The 14948-nt window shown below is 37.5% G+C and overlaps 1 protein-coding gene across 2 annotated transcripts in view; it reads left to right on the top strand.

Annotated features, from left to right (window-relative positions):
• The window catches only part of LOC127618731 (agrin-like), a 318903-nt gene that overhangs the window by 87380 nt on the left and 216575 nt on the right, over window positions 1-14948 (top strand). The gene's annotated exons all lie outside the window — the stretch shown is intronic.

Genomic DNA, 14948 nt, shown 5'->3' with positions numbered 1-14948 from the left:
TTCCATTGCCCAAGAAGTATGCCAAAGCTCAAAAATGATATATATAATATGATAAAGAAGCAAATGACAAAATGCTACTGTTTGCTTTGCAGGTGTTAAACTGTCAACAAAGAAGTCTCCTAGCAGCCCAACTGTGGAGAATAAACAATAATATGCAGTGTTAGCATTTGCTGTGCAGATGTATTATAAAAATGGTGTAATTAATTATCAACAGAAAAGTTCATTTATGGTATTTAACACACAGTGTACTGCAGGAAACTTTGAATCGTTAATGCACATAATTTCACCAGTTAATGTTTATCATTAACCGTGTATATATATATATCCCTGAGTGTCGCCATGTTCAAGTTTCAAAGTTGGAAGCCTGACTAAAAGGTTTTTATTGCCTTTCCAGTAGCAAGTTGGAAATTCTGTCTTTTTGATTTGAGTAGAATGCAGCATCCGTGTTGTATCATGTGTTCGCAACATATTAATTTCCTCTAATGGTACAGGAGATCTAACATCTTGTGAGGGGCGGAAGAGTCTGATATCACAATTAATCCCGCTGTGGGTAAAGGTGGTCTCTTCTCATTAAACTAAACAGAATTTTACACTTGTTTTCTCTAGCTGAAAATAAATAAGGTGCAGACTCCATTAATTTTCACTGAACTACAAGACATGACAAAGTAATAAAGATTGATTGCAACCTTTAGAGGGACCACTTTATCTGTAAGCCAGTGAGGGAGAGACAGGAGGAGCCCTCATGTCAGCCCTGATGAATCATCCAGATCTGACTCTCATGTTTATGTATGGGATCAGGAGGAGTTTAAATTCATTTGATGCATTTTCAAATTTGATGGGCACTTTAGCTGTAGATTATGAAGAGAATGTGAACTTTGTGTGTGGAATTTTAACTTGAATACACTGGCAGATAAAATGTTATTTTTAAATTATCTTAAATTACCAGTAGCCACCCATTTACTGAACACCAGATCCAGCAGGACTGTAAAACAAAATGTGGCATAACTATTGATTTCAAACTTGTTCCTACATGTAAAATTAGAACTAGATGGAGCTTTTGGGGTGTTAATGTAGTTACGATCCCCAATAAGCCAGTCATCCTTAGGCCTGCAATAGTGTTTGTGTATTCAGGCTAATACTAGTTCTTTGCCCCCCTGCTAGGACACTCAAACAGAGCTGACAAATTTATGTGCCATTTGATTGGGAAGATTAAAAGAGGTTTCCAGTAAAAGTGGGGTTTAATGCCATTAAATTAGTCTTTTTGGTTGGAGGCATGAAGCTGCTCTCTCACAAGTGGATTCTCCGTCGTTAGCACAGCGCATGAAAAATGATTAGTGTAATAAAATCCTGCTAGAGGGTGGGGAAGGGAGAGAACTGAGAAGAGTGCTGTGTCATTGCAGGCAGTGTTGGGTAACTTTACTTTTAAAAGTAACTCATTAGAATATTGCATTACTTCATTACTTCAAGTAACTTATTAAAAAGTGTTTTTTTATGGAAAGTAAAGCGTTACTTTACTTTAGCTTTACATTTGCATTTTTTCTCACTTTTTTCTCACAGCCACTTTCTCTTCTGCTATGCATTGCATACAAATAAGCCATGCATTCCATTCAAGAGACATTACAGGTCATGCTACTGTACCACACTCATGTCAAACACCATCGTAAACAAGCAAATATTTAGAAAGTAGGTCTTCACATCATATTTATGATAAAGAGTCAATAACATGAATATGCATTATTTGTAGGGATGCACCGAAATGTCGGCTACCGAAAATATTAGGCCGAAAATGAAATTTTTTGTTTTGGCCGAAAGAGAAAAAAGGCCGAAAATATGAGCCGAAAATGTATGCCTCCCCGCCCCTCGTTGCTCAGGTTTCACTCTTGATCGATCTAGCCATTATCACGGCACTACCAAGCAAATGCTGATGTCATCGGTGTGGAAATACTTCAAAACAGTACCGCCGCTCCCTATACGCATACTACGCAGTCTGCGTAGGGCACCAATTCACCAACTCCCTAGGGGGGCACCAGAAAGTCTACCGGCTGCCCTTACTTGCGCGTTATATGTTATCCAAGGACCTGAAAGCAGTTGCGGAACACAGACGATCGCTTCACACTCGTATCACTCTCATATCACAAGAACGCGACAATCCTCTTAACTACTGGTACACAAACAAAGATCACGGACTGCACGCAGGTATTTATCTGCCCCAAGCACCAGCACAGAGAGAGAGTGAGACTATTCAGTGCAGCATCTCATGTTCTTGATGAGAAGAGGAACTGTCTCTCCTGCCAGACAGCTGAGCAACGTTTGTTCTTGAAGAGAAACCTGCCACTTTTACTTAAATAGAAAGCAGTCCAATTTCCTAGGCGTATAGCAATTACATTAAAATAGGTTTTATCCTTCACTTGAGGCTATATCTGTCATTTACAGTTTGAGGTTGGTTTTAATTCTATTACTGCTGTTTTTTCGGTTCATGCTGAATTTTCGGTTTCGGCCCAGAATTTTTTTTCCGATGCATCACTAATTATTTGTTTTTCCATCAACATGGCAGCCAGTATTAATAATGTCCAATGCCTTAAAGCAGCAAAGTCCAACACTTGATCATCCTGCATCATATATGTCATCATATGCGGTGCCCATTGACAATACCAGAGTCAACTTGAGATGTTCTTCAGAAGTCAGGATAAAATTCAGTGGGGAATGCCAGTCTAACTTGTTCAAGGAATTAGTCTGATGAATAAATTCATATTTTTCACTTAAGTCATCTCAGTGCACGCTTGTTTTGAGTGATCCATGGTGCGTAAAGATGAGAGGCCTGCAACCCAACAGGACCCGAGAACCTGACTGGTTTCGGGCCGGGTTCGGGTCAGTTTTTCAAGTAGGACTTCGGGTTCTGGTTGGGTTCAGGTTTGTAATTAAAGAAAATATAAACAGGCTTACGGAACATTTTTTCGTGCATGCGCTCTCACTCACTGACACGTGCGAACATACGAATTAGGGGCTGTTCTCACCGTGTGCATCTGTTCTGTCTTCAGTGTCTTGTGCTGGACCGGCATTTTTTAAACACCACATCAAGTTAAAAAGAACTTTAAATTTAAAAACGGATGTTGTGACACATGTGCTCTGTTTCATTCTTTGCACTGTGCCTAGATTGTTTTTAGTGCAGGTGTCACAAAGATTCAACAATCTGAACAAGTTCAGGCTGCATAGAGGGGATTGTTGCAGTGTTTTATATTATTCCAGATTGTTCTGCACCAAGTGAAGTTTCAGCAAATAAACAGTAAGGCAATTCTTTTTAAGGCACCCCCTGCTGTGCCTTAAAACTGTTTATATTTACAGTTTCAGTACTGTTACGAATGTTGCCTCCATGCTTACGTAAAATATAGCCTATTGCAACAGTACTTGATAGGAGAAGTAATTAGTAAGCGATTTCGGATTCTGGCTTAAAATCTGATGATATAGTTCAGACCAGTTAGGGTCGGGCCACACAGTCTCTGGTATGGGTTGGCTTTCATTTTAAGGCCCTTGCAGACCTCTAGTACAGGTGCCACAACTTCAAAGGTGCATTTTGATACAACTTGAATGGAATCGGTTTTAATGCTACCATAATGTCATAAAAACAGTTTGTTTCATGAATCAAACTACTTGTTTATTATAAAACAAAAATGTCAAATATTTTTAGAAGCTAAGCCATTTTCTCTGCATACACAATCGATGTAGAACGTTGCACAGAGCGGCTGATCCAGAGTCAGCTTTTCTCATTCCATTCTCCCAGTTATAGGAAGCTTTAACACAGAGTAGTTCAGCTGCATAAGTCAATGAATTGAGTATTTCACCCTGCGTATCATGTCATAGCCAATGGATGACTAGTCTTATAATCCTTCTGCCTAAATGCGTTTACTGATTTTTTAATGCAGTGTGAATTAACGCATGAATCAACCTCGTTTCACTCAACTGATTGTTGACCTCATATTACCCTAAAACACAAAATGCACATGCGCATTAGGTAGTTGATTGACAGACAATGTCTGTATCTAAAAGGTGATTGGCTCTTTTACCTAGAAGGCGGGACTTCCTTTCTACATCCATTGACTGTTGGGTGCAAGAGCTCCTTGGTTGGCCATTCCAATTTCTACCATTCATTTAACTAGAAGTGACTCATCTCTGCTAAATAGTCTATGGCCTCACACTCTATAGAACAACAATGCCAATCATGCACTATGTCTCCTCCCCGAAGTTTCACAATTTTACTCCTGATTTCTCACTATACAGGGATAGTCGAGGTGTACAAAAGCAACATGTTACTTTATTTAAAAATTATGGTCTAAAATAAAAAATGTTGCATTATTTTACTCGTTACTCAAAAAAGTAATCTGACTACGTAACATGCATTACTTTTATCGCTTACCCCAACACTGCTTGCATGCACTTTGATTTGAAGACTGAAAGAAGATTTAACACTTGTGTAACTCTGTTTTGTGTAGTGTTAATTCTGTTTACTCAAAGCTGTTTTTGTGTGTTTACTTTGTTTTTTATTTGGGATTGTATCTGGTACATAACCTAGGGGAAGCTATATGGTTCAGTCAGCTAATGCAGGGTGCAAATGAGATAATTAACAGCTAGTTCTTTCTCTACCTCTGAGTTATTGATTAGTGTGTGCATACTTGTATGTAATGAGATTTGTGAGAACAGCCTGTGGGAGAGCTACTCTTCCCAGAATGATCCTTGCCCTGTAACCTTCACCTCTGATCTGAACACTGCCTCAGTGCAGTACAATATTCTAGTATCCTACAGAGTCACATGCTGCATCCGAATTTCCATAATTATGGAAGTATATTTATGACAAATGTTTTTAATACAAAAAACATGTTGAATTGCTCTGATTGAAAAATAAATGCATTGCAATACTAGTGCTTGTATGCTTAAGCAATGAATATTTCTATTATTAACATTAAAAACATTTCACGCGTTATATCATAAAGAATTCTAAATAAAATATAATTTTTCGAAATGTGATTTCAGTGTTTCAAATTCAGTTGTAACACACATTTTACCATGTTACATACTAAAAACAACAGCAAAATCTATTTACGTGGGTGCTTTTAAACAAGTACAATGTAACCACTTTCTTGGTACATATACTGCAGTATAAAGGCAAAAGGCAGTAACTACGCTAACATTGATACTGAGAAAAATGGCTTCAAAGTTACTTGGATTATTATAGTGATGTGGATTTTTTTCTTACTGCAATTTTCACACTCTGTTATTCAAACTGCACTCTGAATCTGAGCATAGTTGAGCCAAACCCGTCTGTCACTGGACAGATTATTGTTTAAGAGACCCATTTGTTTTTACATTTTACATTTTTATGCATTTGGCAGACACTTTAATCCAAAGCGACTTACAGTGCAGTTATTACAGGGACAATCCCCCCGGAGCAACCTGGAGTTAATTGCCTTACTCAAGGACACAATTGTGGTGGCTGTGGGGATCGAACCAACAACCGTCTGATTAACAGTTGTGTGCATTAGCCCACTACACCACCACCACTCCCGATTTCAGTCCTAATTTAATTTTGACAAAATGTGTAGTTGCTGCATTTTGCCTTTGTAGGACAGCACAGCACAACCATTTGAAAAGACTGGTTAATATTTTCCTGCCATTTTTTACGACTTTTTGAATGTGACGTTAATCTGTATCAACTCATGTGGTTGCTAAAAACACTTGAATAAACCGTTTTCTTAAGCACATGTAAATGTGATGACAGTCTTAATTATTCAAGTGTGACTGAGGATCTTGGGAGCACACTCTCTCCAGCTCTGCCCTTGTCTGTGCGGGTGGTATAGCCATCATCACTCAGACAGACACACAGGGGCTGTGTCAGGCAAAGCGATGGCCAGGATTCCAGCCCATAAAATGCTGTCGATAACCCTGCTGTCTGTCTCTGGGGCTGGGCCTCTTCTCTCTGTGCGTTATAAACTGTGATGTAGGGCATTTTTCACTGGGTGGCTTTCAGAAGCTCCATGTTAAGACCATTGTTTGAGTCTATCTGTCTAACTCAGATAAATCATCCCTGATTCTCTCTCTAACTGCTTTTAATGGACCAAGCAGCCAGAGCAGATTGTTAATTTCAAGTCAATCAGATTGGTGTTGCACCTTAACCAAATAGATCACTGATCCTAAATGTGTGTGCTGTGAATAACAAAGTTATGTATAATTTGTACCCAAATGCACCAATTGGTGAGGATGAAAAACCTCTCAATTAGTTGAACTTATTATAGCTCCTACATTTCTCTTTGATCATGGTACCTTTTGGATGTTCATGATGAAGTATTTAATCTTGCCTTTCACACAAAATTAAACAAGAGAGTCTAAAAATGATTGGGAATGAGAGAGTTGCGTTGCGTGAAATTGCGCTATTGTGGGAGTATGTGCTTTGAGTGAAAGAGATCCTTTAGAATTTCCATCCACGTCATAGAATTATTCCACTGCGGGCTGACGGACCTCAAAAGCAATATGCAGGCTGAGTCTCCTTGTGAAATGTAAAGGAAAGCACACAGAAAGGGTATGAGGAAATTATTTCTGCATGTCTGAAATATTTATTCAAACTCAGAGCCAGTTTTTCACATTCTAAGAGTGAAAGTGCTTGACCAAATAGAGATTATTTTGTGTTATTTTCCGAACTTCTTTCTTTTCATCTGGGTTTTTATAGTTTAAAAAATTGCAATTGCTACCTTAAGGTCAACATGAAATAAAAATTGACCCAATATACTTTCTTAATGCCCATTCCTGGTCATATTGTGAACGATCCATTGATGCATGTTATTGCAAAGGAAAATTTTTTATCTTTGTAATCTTTTATCATAATGTAATAATCTGCTCTTCCTCTGAAATGACTTTTCTTTTCTGCTGATGTTACTTAGGCCACACAGGCTACTTGATCATGTTAACCAATAGTTAAATAGTTTTTTTTATGCATTATTTTAATCAATGAATACAACATTGCACCCTACATCTTTTCTTGTTGAATATCTAGTTTTACTCAATAATATGTCACATTAAGGAAGTAAAATGGCTTGTAAAGTGCAATTTACGTTGTCTGAATTATTTCTGCCTGATCTGACCCTTAAAATTACTTTTGTTGATTTAACTTAATGTAGTCAAGTTTATACTTTTATACTAAATAATACATTTGACTTGAATTAAACCAGTTGATTTAAATGTTACCACATAAAGCAAATTTTAAGTTGCTTGTCAAAGCATATTTATAGTGTATATCAAGGTCAGGTGAAATCAAAAAGATCTGTTGAGTGGTGCAGACAAGAGCATAAGTCAATACAGATGTTTAAAAAGAAGAGAAACACCATCTGCTGTTGAATATTATCTTCAATCTTCAAAATTCAATTCATCTTGGTGCACTCTTAGTTTGCTACCTGCTTATTCTAAAGGCCTGTTTCACTTTATTAAGCGGATTTGTCTGGATTGTTTAGTCAGGACTACACAACAGCCTTTTGTTTTTTCAGGCCCTTTGATTTTTGCCCCAGTCTGCCCCAGCTGATTTAGCAGAATTAGCTTAATTCAGTTATGTGATGTCAAGCCAGAAATTGAGCTGATTTACGTTAAGAGAAAAGTCTAAAAAGTCTGAAATTCAAAGGAAATCTAATGTAGAGGGCACTAAATGTGGAATAGTCTTTAAGCCCTCACAAATGCAAATGGAGTGCTTGACCTTTAGCTCAAGAGTTAAGTAGTGTCAAACCTACTGCAGGCAGAGGAGGGTCTGAATTGGAAAGATAGCGCAAGTAGCATTTGAGAGTTAAGAGTGTCACAGAAAGGGTAATTGATCCACAGTCTGTATAAATTACAAAGAATAGTTATCTCTTGTGACGGCTAGATTACTAAGAGAAGGTGATGCTGCTTTTAGACCTTGCTGAAGCAAAGGAGATCCCAGTTTAACTCTAGTTTGCTACAGTGTTGTTGTGGTGAAGATCTTTAAGAGTAAACACTCCAGTTTGCTCTTATCATGAGGGTGCCAGTGTGAAAAAGGAGGATGCATCTGACCATTTTAATGGATCTTTAAGAACTGTGCTTTTGATTCCTCCAGATTCAGACTCTCACCCTTGTCATCCTCTATCCATGCAAATCATCTATCCCCTGGAGGGCTACTGTGTTGGGGGCCTGCGTGGGGAAAATGAGAGTTGTACAGCACTGTGGTGCTACAAACAACCCCCCGCCCCCTGCATGGTCAATAAGATCTTTGTTTCCTTTATTAATGCTGCAGTGGGGTTCAAGTACCTCTCTCCTGTGACTTCCAAATTACTTTTAGACCATCTCACTTTCTCTGCGACCCGCCAAACCCACAGGGCCCTGAATTTATGTAGCAAATGCAATTCATAAACAATCAACTCTTTAAAAATCTTACATGTACATACATCCACCTAGCACTTTATTAGGAACACCTGTACACCTTATATACCTGTACTTATTAATGCAATTATCTAATCAGTCAATCATGTGGCAGCAGTGCAGTGTATAAAATCAATATGGGATATGGGTCAGGAGCTTCAGTTAATGTTCACATCAACCATCAGAATGGGGAAACATTTCTATCTCAGTGATTTCGACCGTGGTATGATTGTTGGTGCCAGACGGGATGGCGTTAGTATATCTGTAACTACTGATCTCCTGGTATTTTCACGCACAACAGTCTCTAGTGTTTACTCAGAATGGTGCAAAAAATGCAAAACATCAAGCAGCAGTTTTGTGGATGGAAACGCCAGACTGGTCTGAGCTGACAGAAAGGCTATAGCATCTCAGAATGCTCAACACATCAAAGATTGAGGCGGATGGTCTACAACAGCAGAAGACCACATGAGGGACTTTATTAGGACCATAGTGTTCCTAATAAAGTTCTCAATGAGTGTATATATACAGGGTGTCTGCAGGTCCTTAAAAAGCCTTAAAGTCTTAAATATCTTAAATATGCAACCACTTCAATGTTTGACATAAGCAGTGACATTGCCAATGCACTGGGCTAATACGTCATGTCTTGCTAGAAAGCAAGTGACTAAAGAGAAGGATGACAATATACGCTACATATATATATATATATATATATATATATATATATATATATTAGGGCTGTTAATCAATTACAAATTTTCATTGAATTAATTACATGGTGTCCCGATTAATTAAGATAATTAAAATGCATTACATTCTTGTGGCAGGAGAGTTAATAATTGATAAGAAAATACAGAAAGTGGCTTTAGAATACAATGTATGGTTTACTACTATATTATTGATCATAAGTCAATCATTGGCATACATTTCACAGCAATCCATTTTGCAAGTGAATTTGTCAATTAGTTTGAGATTTATTATGAGGGCTCGTTTAAGGTCCCGTCAATGTACACCTGCGTCAGTCATACTTGTGTAGCGTCTCGGGTGCGTTGCATCATAAACAACATTTTTAGGACACTATTTCAAGTTAAATATAGTTTAATGCTTAGAACACATCTTGAGATCCCTTAGTTCGAATTTGTGCTCCAAGTGTTTTGAACGCAAGAACGTAAGGCATGTTTGTTTTGTGATGTCTGCTGAAGGGTTGTTAATGTTTTGTTCACTGTATAAACTGCATGTTGCCATACAGCTGAAGTTTAATTTACTGTCTTCTGGAGTAAACAGGTGGTACTACAAGCTTGCTGTAATGACGACTCAGGTTGGTTGGGATCCATCAGCGGTTTTTATTGAACAATCAGAACTCCGGTCGTACAGGCAGGGTCGTGGGCAGGCAAACAGTTTGTAGTAGTGAGGCTGAGTAGTTATCTGAGCAGGCTAAGGGTCTGGGCAGGCAGCAAACAATCGTGGTCGTAACAGGCAAGAAGTAACGGGGCAGGTGGCTAACAAACGTGGTCGAGGAGAACGGGCTAGGTTGGTACACAGAATATCTATAGGTCAGTATAAACTTGCTTGGAAATGTCGCCGGGGCTAACAAGACTTCGCAATGGAGAAATTTACAGACACGGTTAAATAGAGCAGAGTAACAAGGAACAGCTGGGGAATAATCAGACCTAGGTAATTAGTACTCGGGCGAATGCGATCTCCGAAGGCTGGAGGGGGAAGCTCCTTCACCGGTGTTCGTGACACTTGCATTTCTCAGGAATCATCCTTATGTATGTATATGTATATATATATATATATATATATATATATATATATATATATGTATATATATATATATATGTATGTATAGTATGTGTGTGTGTGTGTGTATATATATAATATTTTATATATATATATATATATACACACACACACACACAGTACTGTGCAAAAGTCTTAGGCACATAAGATGTTTTACAAAAATATATAAAACATATACACACAGTATAAATAACACATGTAGAGACCTTATTTCCTGCCTATTTTTAGACACATTACGGTTAAAATAAAGATCTCTCAAGATCAAGGGTGTATGTAACTTAATTTAAGAGTTCTACCCACTGATTTCCACCAATTACACAATATGCATCTGCAATTTGCGACAAGCACCTCGCTTACCAATAAAACAGTGTGGATGCAGCGTGATGTGAATGAGAGGTTCTGCGGAAAAGCAGTGTCCCCACTGAGGTACCTCATTTGTGACATATTGAATGCTCATATACTGTACTTATGAAGATGCCAGAATGAATCATGATAGTTTATGCTTGTCAACAATCCCATATATGAGACGCTGTTGTCATCTTCTCATCCATCATTTAAGCTCAGACTTCAGCATACCAATGTCTGGCACCCAGTGAGTCATAAGAATATGAAGGAATGCAAAAGAGAAAGATATGTCATTTGTTCCTAACAAACCTAATCCTCAAGTGCATTAAGGTACAAAACTCAGATAATGGGCCATTTCCCTCGCAGTTGATACCAACTGGGATGATGAATGATGGAAAGATCTTCGCGATCTAAGAAGGGAGAAGAAACTGAAGGGTGGAATTGAAGAATGAATTGCGCCCACCATTAGTGTGATTGATTTGCATGCACTCTCTGCATTGTTTTTGTGCCTAATTCACTACAGGAATTATGCAAATCAGGTGATAGTGCAAACATCATCAAAAAGATTTGCATGGCCCAATTTCTGGTCTTACGGGTCAGTTTCGAGTGCAGACTAAGAGGCTGTTTACATAGAATGCATTTTGGCCTCCATCTGCGCTGTTTTTAATTGTTTTTATATGTAAACAAATGATAAACAGGCATCTTTGACACTGCAACTTTTAAAAACACATTTCAAGACATAATGTTTCTGTTATATTCAATACACTGCATCTAGCTTTTTTAGTGCAAGAACATGTTCGGTCTGAATGGCCCCTTATTAAAATGTGATCTGGCATATATGCACTTCTTTATCATTTGATTTCTGCAGCTATGATTAACAGGAAGTCTCTTTTTTTATAAAATTCCATTCTAATGCGCAACGTTAAATGTACCAGGCAAACATTTTTATAAAAACACTGGGTTTTATGAATAAAGTGCATCTATAATGAGAACTATTTACATAGAATTAGTTAGTTTAAATATTCAAAGCGAAACACTATATCAGCACCTGGTAAAGCTCTATTGCAGGTGGTTAATAAACTAGGTTAAGTGAACTCAGATTTGCTTGGATGAAATGTGCAATACATTACTGAGGTGAACACAACTTGTTGCAGGTTTAAGCAGGTTTAAGTGAAGTCAGGGGCTTGTTAAAGTCTTGTCTTTGGCAGGTTCAATATACACTGTATACAAAATACACTGATGTTGAGCGGCTGTCCGCCTCACTTTGCCTAGGTAAATTCAATCCTTGCCACACAGTCATGCTTTATAGATGAGACCTGATTTGCAGGTGGTATCACTTACCCACAAGCTCCATCAGAGCGGAGGTTGACATGGCGACGAAGTGAGAGCATGGAACGCGTGTATGTGTGTTTTTTGTATGGTGAAAAATTGGTGATGTGATCTTGGATTGGCGTTGTTTTCTTAATGCAAAATATAACTTTTTTTTTTCTTTTGGTTTTGTGGTGAAATATGGTCAAGACATATTTATGACTTGACAGATTTACCCTTGTGTTGTCCCCTCTGATTTATATGAATTAATCTGTATTTGTTGCCAATACCTTGCTATTAAACTTGCTGATGTTTTCAGTTGAATCCAAGATATGTATCAAACATTGGTGCTGTAATAAGCAGTTGGTTAATCTGTTTTAGTTTGTAGGGAGGTAAGGAATGTGACTGCTCAGCTTCATCAGATATCACCTCTCTATCTTCTACTCTTGTTATGTCTCCACTTCATTCTGTACCACTTTCATCCATCCCACAATTCCTCAGTCCCTCAGATGATTACAGCTTTGTCACTAACCAATATTTTTCTTGTCTTCTTGATTTCTGCCTTCCCAAGATCATAGAATGAATATTGCAGGTAGGCACAACTTTTACTAACTTCTCCAAATGCGTTTCTCTGCCTTGCTGAGATGTTTTATGCTTATATCCCTTCTGCTCTGAAACGTATCTACTGCTTTATCTTCGGGATTGCTTTAGAAACTTCCTCTCATAGTTGGGAAAAGAGCTGAGGATATGTTTAGAATTTGTTTGCATTCCATGATGCTTTGGAATCATCCCTCCCACCCATCATTGTTGTTTTCAATGTACTATAGAGCGTCTTCCGCGTTCTTGGTTCAGGCACTATTTTTCCCCATTCGTTTTTTCCATAGGGATTTATTAAACTTGATAAAGTTCTAAGCCCAAACCATCCAGCTCTGATGTGAATCACAATATTTCAAGCATAATCTAAACCCACAATTTATTAAAAAAAAATCAGATACAAGGACAATGGAACAAGACTATATTAAACCTTTGATAAGGTAATGAACTACAAATCCAAATGACAATCGAATATAAAACAAAGCAAAAATATAAAACAATTGATTTAAAGTTGATTATAAGTATAGAAACAATGTAAAGTTAATTGCAGGGTATTCAGATATATACAAATATATAAGGACCAAGGACCGACTTGATTTGTCTTTCACAATGGACGGTCAGTGCAGAGCTCTTTTGGCATGATTTGTTTTTAGTCTGATTGTTTGATCTCTCTCTTCAAGGTCATGGATAGTGTAGTTCCTTATCAGACATTCAGCTATTAAACATTTTTTTTGAAGTTGAAATAATGTGGACTGAGAGCTACAATGGAAGCATATACCATTGATTAACAACCTCAAAGCAACAACGGTATGTTTCTCTATAACCAAGTTTATACGTGTTCATTAAATGTAAGTTATGTCTATAGTGGACATTTTTACTTCTAAACCAGGTAGTTACGCTCCTTTAAGCCTACAGCGTTTTCAGCCGCTGTCCTAGTTTAGCCTCTTCTTTACTCTGAAGGAATGGGCCTGGAAAGGGATTCTCATTGAGTAGGTGGCTCGTGAATCTAAAAGCCTATGAAGAATGAGAAGGGCCTCTTCTTAAAAAAGTGGCTTGATAGCTGTGCCAAGCTCTAATTGAAAATGGTGGTAATGACTGTGTGAAAGATCAATGCGGTCTCCACACACACAATCTGTGGCCAAACCCCTGGAGTGTGGTTAAAAGATGGAGGTCCCTTCCCCGGTCACCCTACACACTAATAGTCTCCGCTTTAGCAAAAGGGAACAGGGAAATGTCTCTCTCCCAGTACACTGAATGGGAAGAATCAATGAGTGTGTATCATGTCTGAAAGTCATAGTGATGAGAAGAAATAGAAAAGGAGAAAAGCAGGAAAAAAAGGTGCGAGTGTTAAAGGGAATGGACTCCTGTGCTTGGAGTTATTCAGTGTTATTCAGTTAAACACAATGACTGCTCTAAAGTCTCTCTCACTTTTTCACTTTTAATGTTTGTGCTGTTTTTGAGTGTAAACCTAAAATGTGAGACAGAAAAAGGTGGAGTTTTGGGTACCACCGCTAGCCACAGTGGCTCCAAAAGGTTTTTGAACACTTAAGCTGGAATTACTGTATTCATTTTCACTACATTTGATTGGATACAAAATATCAAACAAGTGGCATCTGCAATCAAATGATTCTAGACCTTTTCTTAGAACTTATTTAGATTTTTAGTGGATGTATGAAGTCAGTTCCCCTCAAGTTCATACAGGTGTCCTAACAGAGAAACCACAGGTGAAGTTTAGCACAGTAATTAATGTTCCATTACGTTTGGCAAACAGTGTCTTAATTAGTACCCTATGAAATCAGTTTTATTAAGTTTAAAAACATTTTATCATCAAAGAACTTTCTAACTTTATACATTTATAACATATATAAATTATGTAAATAATAATATTTCAATAATAATTAAATTATATTTAAGCAATATTTCACAAGCAAGTGTGCTGTTGTACTTAATAAAATTCTTAATCAATGCTTTCATTAAAACAGTGATGCTCTGCTGTGCAGTACTATATTTGACAAACACACACACACATATATATATATATATATATATATATATATATATATATATATATATATATATATATACAGGTGAAACTCGAAAAATTATAATATCGTGCAAAAGTTCATTAATTTCAGTAATTCAACTTAAAAGGTGAAACTAATATATTATATAGACTCATTACAAGCAAAGTAAGATATTTCAAGCCTTTATTTGATATAATTTTGATGATTATGGCTTACAGCTTATGAAAACCCCAAATTCAGAATCTCAGAAAATTAGAATATTACATGAAATCAATAAAAAAAAAAGGATTTTAAATACAGAAATGTCGGCCCTCTGAAAAGTATAATCATGCATATGTACTCAGTACAAACTAAGGTTTGGGCCCCTTTTGCATTAATTACTGCCTCAATGCGGCGTGGCATGGATGCTATCAGCCTGTGGCACTGCTGAGGTGTTATGGAAGACCAAGATGCTTCAATAGCGGCCTTCAG

The sequence above is a fragment of the Xyrauchen texanus genome, chromosome 25 (genome assembly GCF_025860055.1).
Source record: "Xyrauchen texanus isolate HMW12.3.18 chromosome 25, RBS_HiC_50CHRs, whole genome shotgun sequence".
NCBI classification, from domain to species: Eukaryota; Metazoa; Chordata; class Actinopteri; order Cypriniformes; family Catostomidae; genus Xyrauchen; species Xyrauchen texanus.
This window is presented reverse-complemented; position numbering and strand designations above follow the sequence as displayed.